General features: G+C 43.6%; 1 long non-coding RNA gene across 1 annotated transcript; it reads left to right on the forward strand.

Moving 5' to 3' along the window:
* Window positions 1-248: 248 nt before the first annotated feature.
* Window positions 249-4,952, forward strand: LOC111554577. Its single transcript, XR_002735279.2, has 4 exons — window positions 249-476; window positions 2,549-2,727; window positions 3,655-3,835; window positions 4,768-4,952. It is a non-coding gene; the product is annotated as an uncharacterized LOC111554577 (long non-coding RNA).
* Window positions 4,953-5,731: the final 779 nt, after the last annotated feature.

Consider the following 5,731-nt stretch of genomic DNA (forward strand, 5'->3'; position numbering starts at 1 on the left):
ATATTTTCCATCTTAAATAATGTGCTTTCCCCTTATTAATGTTTTCATTGCTGTCTTTGAAAACATATTTAATCTTGGTTATTTTTACATTGTTTAATGCTTGATGTGAATTCACACCCCAAACACAATCCCTTTGTGTTTACTTTCTCTTCTTTACAATGCCCAGTATTTGAGTAGAAATTTTTACTCTTATCCCTGACCAGTTGAGAAGGTACATCTCTGATTTCTTGCCAGAGTGAGAAATAAAATATTGTAGTGTACTGCTCCCAGATGTCTTTCTCCTGCTTGAACCTCATCTACCTGAAATTTTACCTTTCTGGACCTTCCCTTCACCAGAAAAGTATAATTCCCAGGCAGCATTTTCTTAACAAAACAGATGCAGAGTGCGTTCTTCAGTGAAGCTCAATGTGGCATTCCATTCCGGTCCCTGGATATAATTTGAGTTAACTTCACAACAGCCAACCAAAGTCAAAAAGGTGAGGATATAGTCAGTAGTCCTGTTCACCAAATTTTCTCTCTGCCTACCTTTTGGGCAAATTGTAGGACTGCACATCCTGGTCACTCTGGGACTGGATGTGGCCATGAGACTAGTTGTAGCCAATGAGGCGAAGTGACTGGTGTCACCGCTGGGTCTAGTATTGAATTGTTGGGCCATCCGGTGCACCCTTCTCCTCTGCCCTTGCTGATCAACAAAGATCAGCTAGTGACGACTCTGATAGATCGGGTCATGGAGTGAGGACAAAGAGCGGAGTCTCCCCATCTCCCCAAGTCCCTCCTTCCCCAACACAGGGTGGACATACACCATGAGAGAAAAACAAACTTTTTTGAAAGTAAAATTACCAACGTTTGGAGATTGTAACTGAGGCAAAACTTAGTCTATCCAACTGATGAAGATGACTACTGTGGACTCTGACCCTTTCCTACATTCTGGTAATCTGAAAGGTACAGCCCCTCCACCTTGGACAGCGCAGTCCCACACGCGTGGTTGTTCAAGTGCACACAACTAAATTTTTCAAGAGTAAAATAGACTCTCAAGTTCAGTTAAAATACATTTATTCTCACAGCTCAGTTGTCTGGATTCAAATGTGAAGTGTTCCATCATTTGAGATTCCATAATTTGAGGGCCTTGTACTAGACCTGTGCTGTTCAACATGGTAACCACCAGTCACATGTGCTATGAAGTACTTGAAATGTAGCTAGTACAACCGAGGAAACAAATGTTTAATTCTACCTCATTTTAATTAGTTTAAGGTTAAAATTAGTGTAAAAGATTCTATTAATAATACTTGATTACATGTTGAAATGGAAATATTTTGGCTATGTTGAGCTAAATGAAATATATTCATAAAATTAATTGTACCTGTTTCTTCTTTCTCCTTTTAATGTGGCTACTAGAAAATGTAAACTTGCATATGTGTGCCTGCCATTCTCTTAATATTTCTAATTTTTAATTTTTTGCTTATTTATTTATTTATATTTTGAGATGGAGTTTCACTTGTTTCCCAGGCTGGAGTGCAATGGCATGATCTCGGCTCACTGCAACCTCTGCCTCTCAGGTTCAAGCAATTCTCCTGCCTCAGCCTCCTGAGTGCTGGGACTACAGGCATGCGCCACCACGCCCAGCTGATTTTTGTATTTTTAGTAGAGACAGGGCTTTACCATGTTGGCCAGGCTGGCTGGTCTTGAAATCCTGTCCTCAGGTGATCCACCTGCCTCGGCCTCCCAGAGTGCTGAGATTACAGGCATGAGCCACCACACCTGGCCTTAATAGTTCTATTAAATGATACTGGTCTAGAACCCTAATCCTTAGGGTTGTAAATCTTCATTCAAGTCCTATTTTTCTATTTTCCAGTCCTATGTAAAACTATTCTGTCAACTCCCTTTAGTTTTTACAGGAGTGAGTTTTCCCTTTTTTTTTTTTCTTGAGGTGGAGTCTTATTCGGTCACCCAGGCTGGAGTGCAATGGGGTGATCTCAGCTCACTGCAACCTCCACCTCCCGGGTTCAAGTGATTTTCCTGCCTCAGCCTCTCAAGTAGTTGGGATTATAGGTGCACACTGCCATGCCCACCTAATTTTTGTATTTTTAATAGAGCCAGGGTTTTGCCATGTTGGCCAGGCTGGTCTTGAAGTCCTGACCTCAAGTGATCCACCTGCCTTGGCCTCCCAAAGTGCTGGGATTACAGGTGTGAGCCACCACGCCCAGCCTGAGTTTTCCCTTTCTAGCCCTAGAAATCCCTAATTCATTGAAGGTTGAAAGAAGTGTTCCCCTGCTTCCCTAAGTCCTGACGAGCTCTCCCCTAGGGAATCCTGCTGTGCCACTGTTCTCTCTGAAGCCAGCTTTCTCAGCCCTGCTGACAGGCCTTCAACTTCCTTCTTGAATTGTTGTATCCTGGTTTCTTGCTTCCTTGTGTCTCCTTCCTTTTTAAACCACCGAAGTATCCTGCTTGGACATCATTTGCATTTACATACTGACCCATTACTCTGAGACATCTCCATTATGTTTTCATTTAACAAGGAAATTACTAAAGATCTCTGTATTTATTGTAGGGGCCATAAGAAGGATGACGCATTGGGGAGAGTGCCTATCAGCTCACCACCGGGTTTTAGTTAAAGGATGCACTTCTTCTCATCTCTTCAGAAGAGACTTGGCTTCATCTATTGCTTCTCTTGGGTGATCTCTGGGAAGATGTTTCTCCTGGCCACAGTTTCCCCTGTTAGAATGTCTGGTCAGTAAAATATTTCTACTGGACAATCATGGGATTGAGTAGCATCGCCCTAGAGTCTGTCCACTGATTTCTCCTGGAGTTCTTTACAGTCAGAGTTTAAAAGATCTTGGATGATTCAAAGCCTGCACACTAGAAGAAGCTCTCAGGATCTCCCAGAGCCCGGGGAAGAGCTAGCGTGATGAAGGCCTAGACTCCTTTCATTACCCTTCTTTGCATCAGATATTTATCTGGCCTTTGGTGCTGCCCCTCTGAATGTGAAGTAGCTGACCCAGTGTCATCTTCTTAAAACGCAAGTAAAACATCCCCCAACTGTGGCCTATAGCCTACCAAAGGCCACTGACGGTGCAGCAAGATACTTTCAAATCCTGCAAAGATCAAACAATTCTTCTACGGTTGCTCCGACAGCCGCAGAAAAACTACCCCCCACCTCCCCATGCTAACTTCCTGACCCCAAAACCCAGAATCTAATCACTGAACCAATAGCTTTAAGTTTGGGGTTTTGACAGCTACAGAAAGCCAGGCTGCAGAAAGGTGGCTTCCAGACAGCAGAGGAGGCTGCACGAGAGGTTCTGCAGGCTGACTTACTTTTAATCTGCTGGGTTCTTCTAATCTGCTTGCTGCTGCTTTGCATACGTTTATAGTTTGAGTGCCTTCTCATTCCAACTCTTGAAGTGAATTAGTCCCCGGGATTAAAGTCAGGGAGGTTTCTCTTTCATGAACTAATCACCAGGGCAGGACCTGAGTGCACCTTGCATGGTCTCTTTCCCAAACTGGGGGCTTCCAGAATAGAGGCTGAGACAGATCAGGCTCTGAATCTGGATACAGATTCGAACCCAAATAGATAGCACCAAGCTTCAAGCCAAATAAAATTGTGAATATAAATAAATAAATGAAAGTAATGGATGACTTTTTTTTTAATCTTGATAGGTATCGCCAAGCTTTTGCTCTCAGCTCAATGGCCTGACCACCTACTGCCTCACCCTCTGGGCTTGGACACCGGAGCTGTCCCAGAACGGAGGGAGCGTATGCTCTATACCGCTGGCCTCGATCATTGCGTAGAAACACAGGTTTCACTCAAGCTGTTCTGCAAAGGAGTATAGGAATGCAGGTTGTTTAACAGTGAAAGAGTGTTTTAAGTGTGTTTAGAGGTATAGACTGCTGAGGTTTTGCATATGAGGTAACCAATCATAGGATATGATTTTAAGGTCCGGCGCATGCTAGGATTCTACCCATACTACCTCCCATTCATGAAATCGCTGATGCCTGAAGTGCCCTGCGACCTTTACAATCTTTTGGCTTAAGGCTAAGAATATTTCTAGAAGGAACAGTTCATTAAAGCTTATTAATTACCTCTAATATAGATGATCCTATAGTATCACACTCCTTCTGAGAACTATTTTGGGGGAAGAAAGAACAGAGGTTTAAGGTGCCTGAGGAGATATTTTAGAAAGAGAAATGGGTACAGTGATTTCCCCTCACTTTTCTGCACTAGACCAGCTCTGGGTGAAGATGGGAATTGGAGAGGCAGGAAGAGAGGGGAGCAAGGGAATTGGGCAGGTACGGATGACCTCGAGTTCCGCCTTCTCTTTCCTGCCCAGTTGCCCTTCGCTTCAGCCTGCGTGTTGCTGGAGTGTAGAGGCCAGACTGGGTTTGGTTATCTTTGTCACCCGGAGGGGAAGGAGGTGTGGTTTTATTTTAACTCTGCTTCCTTTGCTACTTGGGTGTTGCTCTTACAAGTGTTAACTTGCCCTGTTTGTTGGAACTGAGTAGTTGCTCCCTAAGCCCTTGTATTTCAGCAGAAAGAAGAAAAAAAGCATCTCTTTGAAGGGAAGGTGGGTGAAAAAGAAAGCCACATTAAAAAGCCAGCCAGTGTTAAATTTGGGCTTGCTCCTATTTGTAAGAGGTTTAAAAATACCCTGGGCCCTTTTCTGCCTTTGCACGCTTATTTAGCAGTTTGCCCCCGTTTCCAAGCAGCCCCTTGTAAAGGCGCTTCCTCTGCTCGTACACCAACTGAGAGCTTTTGTACCTGTTCTCTCAAAGATTCAGTGGCTCTAGAAACTCCTGTTAGAAGCTTGAAGACTGAAGACTCTGGCCTCAGCTAGGGAAGAGGATCTGACTTCAAACATGAGAAACACGAACGAAGAGTTCTTCATTCTGCTCCACCCACCCCGGCACACGCCCCAATCAAACAAACCTAAACCCACACTTCAGGGGTGTGTCCCCCCCCCCCCCCCCCGCCCAGCTACTTATTCAAAGATAAGTTGACTTAATTGTTGTTGTGAGAGAATGGTGAAGTGCGCTTGTTCCATGTGGGGTGAGGGTTTAAAACAGTTGAGCAAGTCAGGGAGCCATGGAGCTCTTCATAGGAAATAAAATCCTTTGTGTGTCCTGTAGGAATGAGTTTTAAAATCTGGTGCTCAAAATGGAACAACAAATGGGAGCAGACACCAGTAAAGAATGGGTTAAATATAATATGATGTAACCATAAATAGACAACTGAACAGTTGCAAAAAAAAGAATGAGGAAGCTTTTCGGGTACTGATATGGAACAATTACCAAGAGATATTAAGTCACACAAAAGCAAGGTATGGCACAATGTGGATAGCCTGCTGCTACTGTATAAAATATCTCCCCTATACACACAGATTAGCTAAAATCCACAAGACAGGATGAATTTTATACTGTCTCCCAGTGCCCTAGAAGGTTTGAGCCCCAGGTCTCCTCAAGTGTAACCCTCCCAATATTGGCCTTATTGACTTTCTTCCTCTTTCTTTCCTCATCCTACTATCAGATTAGTTGCCTTTGGGAGGGAAACGTCATGCCTGGGGAACTAGGTCAGAAAGAGACATTCCATGGCCCATCTTTTTGTACTCTTTGCATTTTAAAATGTAAATGTGTTACCTATTGAGAAAATAATAATATGGTTTAAATTAGGAGGTCAAAACTCAATGGACTAGCAAGCCTAATTCTGGGGGTGCAAATCTCCTACCTGCCAATGGCAAAT

The sequence above is a fragment of the Piliocolobus tephrosceles genome, chromosome 6, assembly GCF_002776525.5.
Source record: "Piliocolobus tephrosceles isolate RC106 chromosome 6, ASM277652v3, whole genome shotgun sequence".
Classification (NCBI taxonomy): domain Eukaryota; kingdom Metazoa; phylum Chordata; class Mammalia; order Primates; family Cercopithecidae; genus Piliocolobus; species Piliocolobus tephrosceles.